The sequence below is a fragment of the Meriones unguiculatus genome, chromosome 3 (assembly GCF_030254825.1).
Source record: "Meriones unguiculatus strain TT.TT164.6M chromosome 3, Bangor_MerUng_6.1, whole genome shotgun sequence".
Lineage (NCBI taxonomy): Eukaryota > Metazoa > Chordata > Mammalia > Rodentia > Muridae > Meriones > Meriones unguiculatus.
Window position 1 is genome coordinate 90,871,399 of NC_083351.1, and position 16,445 is coordinate 90,887,843.

The 16,445-nt window shown below is 40.9% G+C and overlaps 1 pseudogene; it reads left to right on the forward strand.

Annotated features, from left to right (window-relative positions):
- The first annotated feature begins 5,747 nt into the window (after nt 1–5,747).
- LOC110561551 (zinc finger protein 208-like) overlaps nt 5,748–16,445 on the forward strand; it is a 41,464-nt pseudogene continuing 30,766 nt past the window's right edge.

Here is a 16,445-nt window from a genome sequence, read left to right on the forward strand (position 1 = left end):
ACCACACACTCATGCAAACAACTCAAATTAAAGTAAGTTGAGTCAGACTTACTGGGCAGAGGTGTTTCAGAGGGAAAGGTGGGGGAGAAGGTCAGTAAAATAACTAAAATGTGTTTTTTAAGTTGAAAAAGTATTTAGCGTCAATTACTTCAAGTATCTTCAATAATTGCCGTGTGGAAGGCAGCCAATTCTCAGGAGTTGGGTCTGTTTTGCCACCTTGTGGCATATGAGCATAAAACTCAAGATGTCAGGCCTGTGAGCCAGAGAACAACCCTACCAGCCCACAATTACCTATTAAAATTATTACATTATGTATTATAAACACTACAAATATGTATATTGTAGAATGATTTTAGATCACTGAAAATTATAATGTTAAGTGGGAAGTAATCTTCTTTAGTAAAGAATAAAATTAAATCTCAGTAAATTCAAAATACAGGATTTAGAAAACAAAATAAGACATTTAATGGGAGAATGCCAGCATCAGAAAATGACAAGTGCTTCTTGGAATGTTTTTTCCCAGCTAATTAAGTCACTCCCCATCTCTCAAAATTAGAAATATCAAAGTGGAAAACTGCTAAAAAAACAAAAAACAAAAAACAACAACAAAAAAAACCCGTCAATACTTTACTTGTTCAGACAGCAAGGCTTACATAATCATCTCCACCCACATGGCACAAGCAACAAGAGAAAGAGCACAATATTAGATTAAAAAAAAAAAAAAGATACAAAACACAAGCCAGAACTTGGTAGACACATGAAATTTCAATACTGAACATGAAAATCCCTATGAGTGTGTTGTGCTAGATTTTGATAAGCAAATACACAAGCAGCAACAACAAACTGGACATTTCACCTCATTATACCTGTTTAAAAGGCAGGGAAATAAATGTGCTGCATGTAAGACTCATTTAAGGAAAGCTGGTTTACCGTGAAATAGGGTCACTCAGGTCAGCTACCATGCACCATGAGAACTGCCCAGTGAACTTTCAGTAGAGTTTATAAACCAAGAAAATAATGAATCCTGGAAGTTTCTATTGCCATTTTTGATAGCAGCAACAAACACAAAAATTTGAAATACAGAAAAAAATCATATTCTTAAGTAAATATTTACATTCCATTATTTTTTTGAGTTTTTTTTTAATAATCACTTGCCAGGCATGTTCATTTACATTATCTCTAATTGTGAATTTATGTGCGTATTTTCTCACCATTGAATACATGTCGAACACTCTGAGGAACGCATGAATGTAGTCATGCACCTACATGACTAGGTGCAGCAGCTTCTCTAACTTGTAAGAGGTGGCATGATGTATCCTCATGCTGACTGTAAGCTCCAGGTCCATCGTTCCTTGATTCACCTTTCAAAGTATGAGACATGTACTCTTCTTATGAAAAGCCTGGGGCCAGAAGTGCTTGACATTTCTGAAAGTTTTCATGGTTTGGAACATTTGCACATAAACAAAAAGCTCTTTAGGGCAGGGACCCAAATGGTAGGTGCAGAACTCATATTTTTCCCTCATATATACCTTATACACATATCCTGAGAGAAATTTCACACAACTCTTTAAAAGTGACTTTGTATTCTAACCACTATGGTGGGAAGGCAGGTGTGAAATTTTCTATTTAGAGCCCATGCATTTAGACCTTAGAGCATCTCAGATGGCAGATTTAAATTTTAGAGATTATCTTATCTTACTTACTACTTTCGATTTACTTCACTGTAACGCCAAATTAAACAAAGACGACAACCTTCCAAACAAAGACAATCTTCCAAACAAAGACAACCTCCCATTACACTTGCACATGCCTATGGAGGTGGTCGCTGAAATCACCAGCAACTTCTTGGATAACTGACTTTAATCTGTAAAAGAAAAAATACATAAATATTTCACCTCTCCAATTAAAAGGTTTAATTATCCCACTATAACATACAATGCCTTTACTGAGTACTACAGGCAAGGAAGGACACTCTCCGGAGAGAGCACAAAGAGCTGATCTGGGTGACATTTGAAGCTTAAATCTGTCTCAAAGCAACAACACCTGCTGTGCTTGAGTGATGTTTTTCTCATCAGTAACTGCAATGGCCACAAGCTTTCCTGAAATTAAGAAAAACATCTTTCATTTCCTCGAATTGGGAATGACGGTACACATACTAGCTGAATATTACTTCTGCTGTAACTGGGAACCACCGGGCTATGTTTCTAGACTTTAGTTCTAGCCATCATTTATATGTTACCCAAAGTTAAGCCAACAGATAAGTATGGTGCAATGTTTGCAGCCTAGACCAGTGAATTAGTTAACTGCAACAGATAAATTTCTTCTCCCTCTAAGAGGTAAATAAGAATAAATTTGTTGTGATTTCTCTATTAAAAGTATCTTATGCTTATTATGTCAAAAGCTACACCATAAAGAAGACATTAATTTAAAAAAAGTTTACTTAGAGTTATTTTTGCTAAAAAACAAACAAAAAACCCCGTAGTTTATAACAATAAGGAAATGACTTTTGTGTGGCCATTTTCTCTGTTACAGTCTCACCAGTAAAGGCATATGGACTCAAACTGAGTGACACGCTGCTCTTGAAGTATGAGTGAAACAGTAAATTACAGGCCAATTGATAATGTCCAGGAGGGTAGGATGATGTTGTAACAGAACAGCGGTGCTCTGGTGGTGCTGATGTGGGCTGAGGAGGCTAAGTTCTCAACATTGTACCAAGCCCTGGAGAACACAAGCAAGACACCACTGTTTACTACCTACGTAACTGAACTTCAGGCGACTCCCACTTATTTTAGGAAAGCAAGTTTTTCAGACTATAAAATAAATTTATATACCTAAACATGCTGGAGTATTATTTCACTCAGGGCAGGAACACAAGTGTAGGATTGTTTACATCATATATTTCTAATACATTTATATAATCTCGACTCACTGTTAATTTTTTGTTCAAAATATCAGTCCATAAGGATTATTTCCTTTCTTGAAATATATCATTACTATTCAGTGCCTAATTTTTATTGGGCCTGAGTTTACATAATACTCTTCTAAGAAAGTAAGCTTTTTATAACTTTTAAACTTTCTATGTGTAGCTAACTTTCTAATTATTTTCTTGCTTTGTCATTTTCTATCATATGACCTTAAGAAATGAAGCATAGGATTGATTCCGCTCACAAGTAACAGCAGACATTAGAAGCCAGCAAGAAAACATCACTTTAACTTGTCGTTTCATGGTTTTCTGTCTGTTTGTTTTCCTCATTCCTGAGTCGCCCAGACTCCTCCTCCTCCTCCTTGTCCTCAGCTGCCGGCAGGCCTTCTCTTTGGCTACATTGATGCTCACATGAAAGTATATATCCTTAGTACTAGAAGTCTTACTTCTTAAAAAGCAAACATAAGTCTACCTTAATTAGGAAGTGCAGCTTTAACATAACTAGTAAATAAGCATTCAATTAAAGAAAAGTTCTGTACTGATATGGGAATGGCCCCATGCTTGTTACCTGTGTCTTCAAGTTCATACAAAGGGAAGCCATCCACAGGGGAGTTCTGAAACCTCTCCCTGCTGATCCATGTGGCCAGCGCCATCTGCATTCTCTTGAAACAAAGCAAAGAAAACAATCAGTGCAAGATGGCTGTAATGTCTCAATCCAACAAAAGTGCATATAGTATCTAACATGATATTATAATTATAAAATTATTAAGCTGGTTCTTGGGTAGTTTATTCTACTCCATCAGATATACAAAAGGAATAACGAACAAAGCTATTACTACAGCTTCACTAAATTCAGCAAAAAATAATTCCAATAAAAAATAATTTAAATGTCCTAAACCAAAACTGAGTGCATTTTGCAACATATTGAGAAAGTCCATTTATTTAAAAAGAACTTATATAAACACTTATTTATGTAATGCAAACACTTATTATAGCCTAAATATTCATTTGAAAAATAAACTTGAAAATATAGTAACAAAATGATCAAATGAAAGCATACTCCTGCAATGACAGCCTGATGAAGGTGTTACCGCATTCCATGACTACAGAAATTTTGTATTGTAATTTCTTTGCTCCAGTTTAATTATATTTTATCTTAGTTTACAATTCTTTCTCATATCTACAACTTAAACACGTACATAAGACATGATACATTTGCTGTATTTCAACATTAAATACTTCCTTTTCTAGGCAGAATGGAATATGGTGTTTATGAGAAATATTACATCCTGATTAAAAATATAGTTCTGAAATACCTTTGGAAACATGACAATGGTATGAAGAAACCATTAAAAATAAAGGTCTTTAAATGCCTATCAGTGTGTTTTGACTACATTGTATTCATTGACTGAAAGGTGTGCTTTTCCTGTCACTTACATTAGTAAATAAACTATTTTTAAGCAATCAAACCTACAGAAGTATTTATAGAGCTAGATTTAGAAATTAGAAAACTGAACGTAAAGCCACAAGTTGATTACTGGCCCACAATCTTCATTTCATGCCAATAGCAAATTTCCTAAAGATTGTACAATGTGATAAATTTAAAACTCTTCAGAAAAACTCCTTGTAATAGTATCCTTACATTTCCAGATTCATAAAGAATCCATAGCAGAAGAAACATCTGAGTCATTATGAGATCTGTTATCCACCCAAAGGCAGGTGATGAAAGTTAACTATCCTCCTAAAAATTAAATCTGAACGTTTTAATGCGCAGAAATTGAATACAGCTTATTTCTTAAAGCAACAAATAATTTCACACACACACATCATTGGAAGCAACTGAGGATGAAGTACACTGATGGAAAAACTACTGAAGAGTTAAAAGATCAATGTATTAATTGTAACACTTTGTCAGTGGCAGCACTTACATAATCTTTTATAAATGCCTCCTTATAACAATGTTTTAATTATGAAAGGCTTTATATGATTTAAAGCTTTGGCTCATGCCATCATAAACATAAGTGTCATCTTTTAAAACAAGCACAAGTGGGAATCTCTTTCAGTGTCACACAGCACAGAAAAAGATCAGAAGTTTAAGTTTTAACGCTATCCCAGCTCTCCCTATTCCTACCACTACTCTCCAAATCCCCTCTCCTACCCAGTTCCCTCCCTCCATCCACTGCCAATCCCTTGGGCCTTTACACAATGGAATACTACTCAGCTATTAAAAACAGGGACATCACGAAATTTGCAGGCAAGTGGATGGAACTGAATTTCCTGAGTGAGGTGATCCAGACCCAGAAAGACCTGCGCGGTACGTACAGTGGGTATTCACCATGAAGCACAGGCTAGCCAGGCTGTATCCACAGACCCAAAGACGCCCTAACACGGAGGGCCAAGGGAGGAGGCTGGAATCTCACTCGAAAGGGGAAATAAAATGTCAGAGTCTTGTGGAAGAGAGCGGGGAAGAATTGAGGGAGCCAGAGGGTTCAAAGACACCCCCGGAAGACCTACAAAGAACACTAACCTGGACCGACGGGGGCCCACAGATACTGAACCACCAACCAAAGAACATCTATGGGTGTAGCAGAGGTGCAGCTTGGTCGTCATGTGGGTCCCCTAACGATGGGAGTGGGGCCTGTTTTGACTTTGTTGCCTGCCTTTGAATCCCTTTCCCCTAGCTGGGACGTCTTGTCTGGCATCAGTGGGAGAGGATTCACTTGGTCCTGCTGTGACTTGATGTGCCAGGCTGTGTGTGTGTTGGGGGGGGGAGAGGGTGCCAGGGTGTGTGCGCACGTTTCCTTCTCTAAAGAAAAAGGAAAGCAGGATTGGGAGAAGTGGGGCCTGAGGGTGGGACTGGGAGGAGAAGAGGGAGGTGGCTGCAATCAAGCTGAAGAGTGATTAGATAGAAGATAGACAGACAAATTAAAAAAACAAAAACAAAGCAAAAAAAAAAAAAAAAAAAAAAAACAAAAAAAAAACAACCTCCGATGTCCGGACCTGGTAAGATACAAAAGGGAGGAAGCTGAACAGAGGGAAGCTGGAGTGGTGAGTCTGCCTCGGGGCGGGGTGGGAAGACAGACCGGCAGGCTATTGGAGAACAGGCACAAGCTACTGCCGCGCAAATCTCTGCAGATCTGGAAAAAGTCTGGGCCAGAAACCTTCAGCACACTCTAACCCTATGGGAGGTGCTCACGTCACTCCACTCACTGGCCAATCGGAGCCTAAAGGCGGACCAGCTAGTCAGAGGAGGAAGAGTGTGTTTCCGGGTTTCTTGCTGCAGATTCCGCTCCGTAGCAAAGTGCACTTGAATTGTTTGGGGTGATGTGCTCTGAGCGCTGCTGCTGCGTGCTGTGAAGGGAGCTCAGGCAAGCCTGGAAGTCGATATGGTGAGTACAGGGTCACTGCTCACATCGGGGAGGAAAGGTGCCTGAGCAGCGGGAGCTGGTGCGGTGGGCTGTCCCCGGGGCTGGGTGGTAAGCAGCAGCCAGTTGCGGCCACGTGTGAGGTCCCCTGTGCTCTCAGTCACTTCCTTCCTGGACCCTGCGGTGGCCTCTGAATGACTTCACTGTGGGAGCTGCGTCTGCAAAAAGCATTGGGAGCAGGGGTGTGCCTGCGTGTGTGGAGAAACATCCTTGGCAGGATTCCAAACTCGGAGGGCCCTAGTTTCTCCAGTATCTTCTGCAGGTTCTGCCCTTAGCGTTTAACATTCGGGTGTAAGGTCCATTTGGAGATAATTTTGTGGAGGTTGTAAAAGGCACCTCCTGTTGGGTAGTATTGAACTGTGACGTAGACGAGAAGAGTTGGTGATGTAAAGGATTTACCAATGCTTAGGTAATGTTAAGTGACACCAAGTAGAATTTAACTGAGGGAGGACTGTCTCTAAAACACCCCACAGGCCAACCAGGCCTGTTAGAGGTTAGGATGCTGGGTTACACATATTTGTTCACCAGGATTGTCCAGAAACATGGCTCAGAGCCATGACAAAGGAGGCAACCCTGATTTACAGCCAGCCACTAGGCCCATTCTCATATCAAAGAGCAGGCCTCTAACAGTCTGCTCCATGGGGCATTACGAGGTCAAAGCCAACACCAAGGCCTGGTGTGCCAGAAAGGTCCAGTTTTCTTCTTGAGCTTAGGAGCTGGAGAAGCTGTATTTCTCCCAGCTGCCCTTCCTTTTGTAATCTAACCGTTTTGGTTACCTGGACTTTTTCATTTATCATTTACTATCCTGACCTCTTGGTCTAGCTTTTGCCTCTCCCCTCCTCCCTCCCTTCATATGGCTGAGGGTCATGTTTACTGAGGACTCTTCCAGATGTCCTTGGCTCTGGCTATTCTTTCTCTTTTATCTACAGTAAACTTTTTTTTTCTTTTTTAAACTTTTATTAATTACACTTTATTCACTTTGTATCCCCCATAAAACCCTCCCTCTTCCCCTCTTTTTTATTATTTTTTCCATCTCTTTAGTAATTTTTTTTAATTTTTCATCAATTACACTTTATTCATTCTGCATCCCCCCATAAGCCCCTCCCTCCTCCCCTCCCAATCCCACCCTCCCTCCCCCCTCTGCATGCATGCCACTCCCCAAGTCCACTGATAGGGGAGGTTCTCCTCTCCTTTCTGATCTTAGTCTATCAGTTCACATCAAAAGTGGCTGCATTGTCCTCTACTATGGCCTGGTAAGGCTGCTCCCCCCCAGGGAGAGGTGATCAAAGAGCAGGCCAATCAGATTATGTCAGAGGCAGTCCCTCTTCACATTACTATGTAACCCAATTGGACTCTGAACTGCCCTGGGCTACATCTGTGCAGGGGTTCTGGGTTATCTCTATGAATAGTCCTTGGTTGGAGTATGAGTCTCTGGGAAGTTCCCTGTGTTCAAATATTCTAGTTCTGTTGCTCTCCTTGTGGAGACCCTGTCCTCTCCAGCTCTTACTATTTCCCAGTTCTTACATAAAATTCCCTTCACTCTGCCCAACAGTTGCCCATCAGGCTCAGCATCTGCATTGATAGTCTGTAGGGCAGAGGCTTTCAGAGGCCCTCTGTGGTAGGTTCCTAAGTTGTTTCCTGTTTTCTTCTTCTTCTGATGTCCATCCTCTTTGCCTTTCCGGATGGGGATTGGGCATTTTAGTTAGGGTCCTCTCTCTTGCTTAGTTTCTTTAGATGCACAGGTTTTAGTGGGTTTGTCCTATGTTGTATGTCTATATGAGTGAGTATATACCATGTGTGTCTTTTTGCTTCTGGGACAACTCACTCAGGATGATCCTTTCCAGATCCCACCATTTACCTGCAAATTTCATGATTTCCTTATTTTTCATTGCTGAGTAATATTCCATTGTGTAGATGTACCACAATTTCTGCATCCATTCTTCAGTTGAGGGGCATCTGGGTTGTTTCCAGCTTCTGGCTATTACAAATAAAGCTGCTACAAACATGGTTGAGCAAATGTCCTTTTTGTGTACTTGAGCCTCTTTTGGATATATGCCCAGGAGTGGTATGGCTGGATCTTGAGGAAGCGCTATTCCTAGTTGTCTGAGAAAGCGCCAGATTGATTTCCAGAGTGGTTGTACAAGCTTACATTCCCACCAGCAGTGGAGAAGGGTTCCCTTTCTCCACAACCTCTCCAGCATGTGTTGTCACTTGAGTTTTTGATCTTGGCCATTCTCATGGGTGTAAGGTGAAATCTCAGGGTTGTTTTGATTTGCATTTCCCTAATGGCTAGTGAGGTTGAGCATTTCTTTAAGTGCTTCTCTGCCATTCGGTATTCCTCTACAGAGAATTCTCTGTTTAGCTCTGTTCCCCATTTTTTAAGTGGATTACTTGGTTTGCTGCTTTTCAGCTTCTTTAGTTCTTTATATATACTGGATATGAGTCCTCTGTCAGATAAAGGGTTGGTGAAGATTCTTTCCCAATCTGTAGGCGGTAGCTTTGTTTTGATGACGGTGTCCTTTGCTTTGCAGAAGCTTTTCAGTTTCATGGGGTCCCATTTATTGATTGTTGCTCTTAGAGCCTGTGCTGTTGGTGTTCTGTTCAGGAAGTTTTCTTCTGTACCAATGAGTTCTAGGGTATTTCCCACTTTTTTTTCAAGCCAATTTAATGTGTCTGGTTTTATGTTGAGGTCTTTGAACCACTTGGACTTCAGTTTTGTGCAGGGTGATAAGTATGGATCTATTTTCATTTTTCTACATGTAGACATCCAGTTGGACCAGCACCATTTGTTGAAGATGCTATCTTTTTTCCATTGAATGGTTTTGGCATCTTTGTCAAAGATCAGGTGTCTGTAAGTGTGTGGGTTTATTTCTGGGTCCTCTGTTTGGTTCCATTGATCCACCATTCTGTTTCTATGCCAGTACCATGCAGTTTTTAAAACTGTTGCTCTATAGTACAGCTTAAGATCAGGGATGGAGATACCTCCAGAAGATCTTTTATTGTAGAGGATTGTTTTAGCAATTCTGGGTTTCTTGTTATTCCATATGAAGTTGAGAATTTTTCTTTCCAGGTCTGTAAAGAATTGTGTTGGTAATTTGATGGGCATTGCATTGAATCTGTAGATTGCTTTTGGTAAGATGGCCATTTTTACTATGTTAATCTTGCCAAGCCATGAGCATGGGAGATCTTTCCATCTTCTCATATCTTCTTCTAATTCTTTCTTCAGAGATTTGAAATTTTTTTCATACAAGTCTTTGACTTCCTTGGTTAGGGTTACTCCGAGGTACCTTATGTCATTTGTGGCTATTATGAAGGGTGTTGTTTCCCTAATTTCTTTCTCAGCCCTTTTGTCTTTTGTATACAGGAGGGCTACTGATTTTTTTGAGTTAATTTTATATCCGGCCACTTTGCTGAAGGTGTTTATCAGCTGTAGGAGTTCCCTGGTAGAGTTTTTGGGGTCACTCACGTATACTATCATATCATCTGCAAATAGTGATAATTTGACTTCTTCCTTTCCAATTTGTATCCCCTTGATCTCCTTCAACTGTCTTATTGCTCTAGAAAGGACTTCTAGCACTATGTTGAAGAGATATGGAGAGAGTGGGCAGCCTTGTCTTGTCCCTGATTTTAGTGGGATTGCTTTAAGTTTCTCTCCGTTCAGTTTGATGTTGGCTATAGGCTTGCTGTATATCGCCTTTACTATGTTTAGATATGTGCCTTATATCCCTGATCTCTCCAATACTTTAAACATGAATGGATGTTGGATTTTGTCAAATGCTTTTTCAGCATCTAGGGAGATTATCATGTGTTTTTTTTCTTTCAGTTTGTTAATATGGTGAATCACATTGATGGATTTCCGTATATTGAACCACCCCTGCATACCTGGGATGAAGCCTACTTGGTCATAGTGGATAATATCTTTAATGTGTTCTTGGATTCGGTTTGCAAGTATTTTATTAAGTATTTTTGCATCAATGTTCATAAGGGAGATTGGCCTGAAATTCTCTTTCTTTGTTGAGTCTTTGTGAGGTTTAGGTACCAAGGTGACTGTGGCTTCATAGAATGAGTTTGGTAATGTTCCTTCTGTTTCTATTTTGTGGAATAGTTTGAAGAGAATTGGTGTTAGCTCTGCTTTGAAGGTCTGGTAGAATTCTGCGCTGAAGCCATCTGGTCCTGGGCTTTTTTTGGATGGGAGACTTTTGATGACCACTTCTATTTCTTTGGGGGACATAGGACTATTTAGTTGATTTACCTGGTCCTGATTCAGCTTTGGTAAGTCAAATCGATCAAGAAAATTGTCCATTTCATTTAGATTTTCAAATTTTGGGGCATATAGACTTTTGAAGTAAGTCCTAATGATTGTTTGGATTTCCTCAGTGTCTGTAGTTATATCCCCCTTTTCATTTCTGATTTTGTTGATTTGGGTGGTGTCTCTCTGCTTTTTAGTTAGCTTGGCTAAGGGTTTGTCGATCTTGTTGATTTTCTCAAAGAACCAGCTCTTGGTTTCATTGATTCTTTGAATTGTTTTATTTGTTTCCAATTGATTGATTTCAGCCCTGAGTTTGATTATTTCCAGCCGTCTACTCCTTCTTGGTGTGTCTGCTTCTTGTTTTTCTAGGGTTTTTAAGTGAGCCATTAAGTTGCTTGAATGAGCTGTCTCGAATTTCTTCTTGAAGGCACTTAGTGCTATGAACTTTCCTCTTAGCACTGCTTTCATTGTGTCCCACAAGTTTGGGTATGTTGTGTCTTCATTTTCATTGATTTCTAGAAAGACTTTAATTTCTTTCTTTATTTCTTCCCTGACCCAGCTGTCATTTAGTAACAAGTTGTTCAGTTTCCATGTGTGTGTAGGCTTTTTGCTATTTCTGTTATTGTTGAGGTCCAGCTTTATTCCACGGTGATCAGACAAGATACAAGGGATTATTTCAATCTTCTTGTATCTGTTGAGGCTTGCTTTGTGACCCACTATATGGTCTATTTTGGAGAAGGTTCCATGAGGTGCTGAGAAGAAGGTAAATTCTTTTGTGTTTGGGTGTAAAGTTCTGTAAATGTCTGTTAGGTCCATTTGATTCATGACCTCTGTCAGAGACATTGTTTCTTTGTTTAATTTCTGTTTTGTTGACCTGTCCTTTGTTGAGAGTGGGGTGTTGAAGTCTCCCACTATTAATGTGTGGGGATCTATATGTGCTTTAAATTTTATCAATGTTTCTTTCACAAATATGGGTGCCCTTATATTTGGGGCATAGATGTTCAGGATTGTGATGTCTTCCTGGTGTAATTTTCCCTTGATGAGTATGAAGTGTCCTTCCCCATCTCTTTTTATTAATTTTGGTTGGAAGTCTATTTTATCAGATATTAGAATGGCTACTCCTGCTTGCTTCTTGGGTCCGTTTGCTTGGAAAGTCATCTTCCAACCCTTTACCCTCAGGTAATGTCTATCTTTGTGTCTTAGGTGTGTTTCTTGTATGCAACAGATTGCTGGGTTTAGTTTACGTATCCGTTCTGTTAATCTGTGTCTTTTTATTAGAGAGTTGAGTCCATTGATGTCGAGAGAGATTAATGACCAGTGGCTGTTAGATCTCTTGATTTTGATGTTGGCTGTGGTCATCAGGTTGTGTGCTTGGTTGCTTTTTGTTTTACTGAAGTGAGGTTATTTATTTCCTGTGTTTTCTTGAATGTGGCTAGTTTTCCTGGGTTGTATTTTCCCTTCTAGTGTCTTCTGTAATGCTGGATTTGTTTGTAGGTATTGTTGAAATTTGTTTTTGTCATTGAATATCTTGTTTTCTCCATCTATGAGGACTGAGAGTTTTGCGGGGTATAGTAGCCTGGGCTGACATCTGTGTTCTCTTAGGGTCTGCATGATATCCGTCCAGGCCCTTCTGGCTTTCATAGTCTCTGTTGAAAAGTCAGGTGTGATTCTAATGGGTTTGCCATTACATGTTACTTGGCCTTTTTCCCTTGCAGCTTTTAGTATTTTTTCTTTGTTCTGTATACTTACTGTTTTGATTATTATGTGGTGGGAGGATTTTCTTTTCTGATCAAATTTGTTGGGTGTTCTGTAGGCCTCATGTATTCTAATTGGCCTCTCCTTTAGCTTGGGGAAATTTTCTTCAATGATTTTGTTGAAAATATTTTCTGGGCCTTGGAGAAGGGAGTCTTCTTTTTCCTCTATACCTATTATTCTTAGGTTTTGTTGTTTCATATTGTCTTGGATTTCTTGGACGGTCTGTGTCAGGAATTTTTCGGATTTAACATTTTCTTTGACAGATACATCGATTTCTTCCATTGTATCTTCTACACCTGAGATTCTTTCTTCCATCTCTTGTAGTCTGTTGGTTATGCTTACCTCTGTAGTTCCTGTTTTCTTCCCTAGATTCTTCCTTTCCATTATTTCTTCCATTTGTGTTTTCTTTAATTTTTCCAATTCTATCTTCAGGTCTTGAGTTGTTTTGTTTACTTCCTTCACCTGTCTGATTGTATTTTCCTGTTTTTCTTTTAGTTCCTTCAACTCTGTTTCTTTTATTTCATTCAGTGCTTTAAGCATTTCCTTTCTAAAGGCCATAAACTGTTTGGCTGCAGCTTCCTCTATTTCTTTATGGATGGCAATATTCTGTTTGAGTTTATCTTCCTCTATGTCTTTACGTATCTTATTTGTTTCCTCTGTTATTATTTTCATGAGCATAGTTGTTAGGTCATCTTCTTGGATTTCAGTTATGCTGGGGTGTCCAGGGCTACTTGCCCCTGGGTAACTGGGTTCTGGAGATGCCATATTGCTCTGTCTTTTGTTGCTTGAGCTTTTACGCTGGCCTCTACCCATTGTGCTGTCTTAGGTGTTTGGGGTTATTTTCTGGTGGTTCTTGGGGATCCTGTGGTGGAGAGAATCCCCTTTGCAGAAAGCTGTTTTTTCCTGAAGGATGTCTTCTCAGCTTTTTGGGTATAGTCCCTGGATGGCTGGTGTTTTTTCAGGAGTTGCTCACCTCAGGGATATAGACCTGAGTGGTAACTGTGGTCTTTGTTAGTCGAGAAGGTTCTCCTCTCACCCAGGGAAGTCCTGAGGGCAGCTGCCCTGTTTCTGGGTTTCTTGTTGTAAATTTAATGATCAGCTGCTGTGACCCAGTTGGACATCAGGCGCACAGCAACTGTTTGTGCCTATGTCTGGAACACAGCTGAGTGGTGGCGCCTCGGCCCCACTGGTCTGCTAGACTTTTTCTAGGGAAGGATTGGGTGATTTAAGTCAGTACAGTTTCCTTCCTTCCTTGTGGATTCTCTGGAGACACGGACTCCCAGTGTCTTTTTTTTGCCCTGGTGCATACTGCTCAGTGTCTGCCAGCTGGCTGGCCGCAGAAACTGCCTGTGCCTGGAGCACAGCTGAGTGATGGCGGCTCAGTCTCCGCCAGCTGTCTGGTGCGCAGAAACTGCCTGTGTCTGCCTTTGCGGCCTTTGGGACCCTGGGTGCCTCCCTAAGCTGGGTAATTTTCCGGGGACCTTTTCAGGCTGGGGGTGTCGGCTGAGTGCTCTGAGATCAGACCAGCCATTTCCCTCCCTGTGTGTTTGCACCGGACAGTGAAACTCATTCGCTGGTGCCCTGGTGCCCACAGTTCTATCTCAGGCAGCGAATCAGGCGCTCAGGCAGAGCTCTGTGGTGCCGGAGCCTGGGTCCCCGGCTCTGGCTCTGGGCTGGCTCCTGGGGTGCCCATGGAACCCGAGTCTTTTCCAGGGGATGTCTGGGTGACCTAAGGCCAGTCCCAATCGTTTCCTGTACCCTGGGGTTATCTCTCGACTGAAAATTCCAGTCTCTGATAGTGTGGTGCACACGGTTCAGTCTGGGACCATGACCAGAGACACTGGCTTGTAGCTCTGGGCTGGGGCTGGGGCTGGCTGCCGGCAGCCAAGCATCTGGCAGAACCAGGATCTCTTCCACGGTTTAGCTGGGTGAGTTAAAAGCTGATTGAATCCCCCACCGTGGGGTATCCTCTCACCTGGGAAACACAATGACTGTGTTTTATGGCCGTGAGTTCTGATTACTGGTCACTGTGCTGATCCTGCTGCTACTGCTCAGAATGAGAGTCCTCCCGGCACCGCCATCTTGCCCCTCCCCCTACAGTAAACTTTCTATTCCACCATAGCCAGGAACAGTCATGTTCTTTTCTTTTTATTTATTTATTTTTATTCACCCCCCATTAACCGCTCTCTGCTCTCAAATTCATGGCCACTTTTTGCTTTAATGGTTGTTATTGTTTGAATGTAACTGAAGCTTGGCTGCAGGACTTTCCAGCTATTAGGTAGAGGTGGCTGCACTGGACATGCAGTGTGTAATAGAATACACACTTGAGTTGTCTGCTGAGGTTTCAGAGTCTGAGCTGCTGAAACTGAGACTGTGGTTCTGTTGGTCCATGTGTTTATGTGGGCAGAGGCCCTTGGCCTTGACCCTCCTTGAATGTTGATTCCTTGGGAATGGGGAGGCTGTGCATCCCTGGCAGTGGAGAGCTGCGATACTTACAATATCACTGTCAAGTCTGCACACAGGCATTGGTGGTGGTATGCAGTGGGAAGACAGGTTGGAAAACTGAAGGTCTGATTTCTAGAAGTTCTGAACCTTGCATTCCACATTCAGTTTTGTGTGATAAATTTTATAAATAGTTTACAAGCTGGTAGAAAGGGATAGGTGTTAGGGATCATCCTTCAGCAATATTTGAGTAGAATCTTTTAACCTTTCCACTACCACTAGTCACAATGGCATGATTCAAGAAAATTCAATTCCAGGGTACAAAAGGAGGTTCTGAGATGCAGAAGTTTTTCAGGTGTGCCTGGTGTTGGGTAGGTGGATTGGGCAGATTCTTGTGACATATTTCATGTGTCAGGAAGCAGGCATGAAATTATTCTTCAACCTTGTTTTGTGTGTGGGCTTCAGTGGAGCTGGGTTTGCCTGAAACCACAAGGGAGCATGAGGGCCTGCAGAGCCAAAGTCCACCTTTCTCATCTCCATTTACAGAGAGAGGTCTAGAGCATGGAGCTTCTATGTTTGGAAGTGAAATCAGTAGTAACTGGCGGGACAGAAATATAACAGTTTAGGGATCACTTTGAGTTATATTTGTAGGAGTTGAGAAGTCTGTGTTTATTTAATTTGTACACACAGACAACCAAGGTAACATTGTTCACGTATACACTCTTCCTGGTGGAAAAACATACTTTTACAGTGTTGGCTCTATCATGCTTTCTGTTGTGCACATGTTTGTGATATTTTAGGATGCAGTGACCTATGATGATGTGCATGTGAACTTCACTCAGGAAGAGTGGGCTTTGCTGGATCCTTCCCAGAAGAATCTCTACAAAGATGTGATGCTGGAGACCTACAGAAACCTCACTGCTATAGGTAAGGCAGTGAACTTTCTTTCCCTTTTTAAAATTAGGGGACAACTGTTTCTTTGTTATTGATGGTCTTCTGTAATTTTAATTGAGAATGAGGAAGAATGGGGTGAATAAATCAGGCATGGTTGTAAAGTTCACTGAAGATAGAAACGTAAATTTTGCCTAATTTCCAATAATATATATTTTCTGATACTATATTTTAGGCTACAATCGGGAAGACCATAATATTGAAGAACATTTTCAGAGTTCTAGAAGTCATGGAAGGTAAGTTTCATTTGCAAACTGATACAGTATGCCTCTGAAGAAATTTTAATGTGTTCTGGAAGTTTTAAAGAAAAGCAACAGTGTAAAAAAGCACAGCTTTAAGTGTATCAATGGTTACTAAATTCTCACAAAACACAGTATCTAAATGTCAGGTATCTGATTTGTGTTTGCAAGGCATTCTTCTAAGAAAGAAGACAAAAGTGCCTTAACATATATCACCATTTGAATCATAGCCCCATTGGAGCTATGCTGTAGAACTGCCAATCCACTTAGTCTTATGCCACTTAGATAGTGCCAGAGGTATACACACTGACTAGGTGATAAGTGTATGTCCAAAACCTTCTAATAAGCAAATAGTCCATAGTCAAGCTGGCATTACTCAGAGAATTGTAGTAACTTTGCAAGTTTAGTGAGGGGGCAGTTTATGACAGTCAAGAATGTTGTGGAGAAATCTCAAGCCCCAT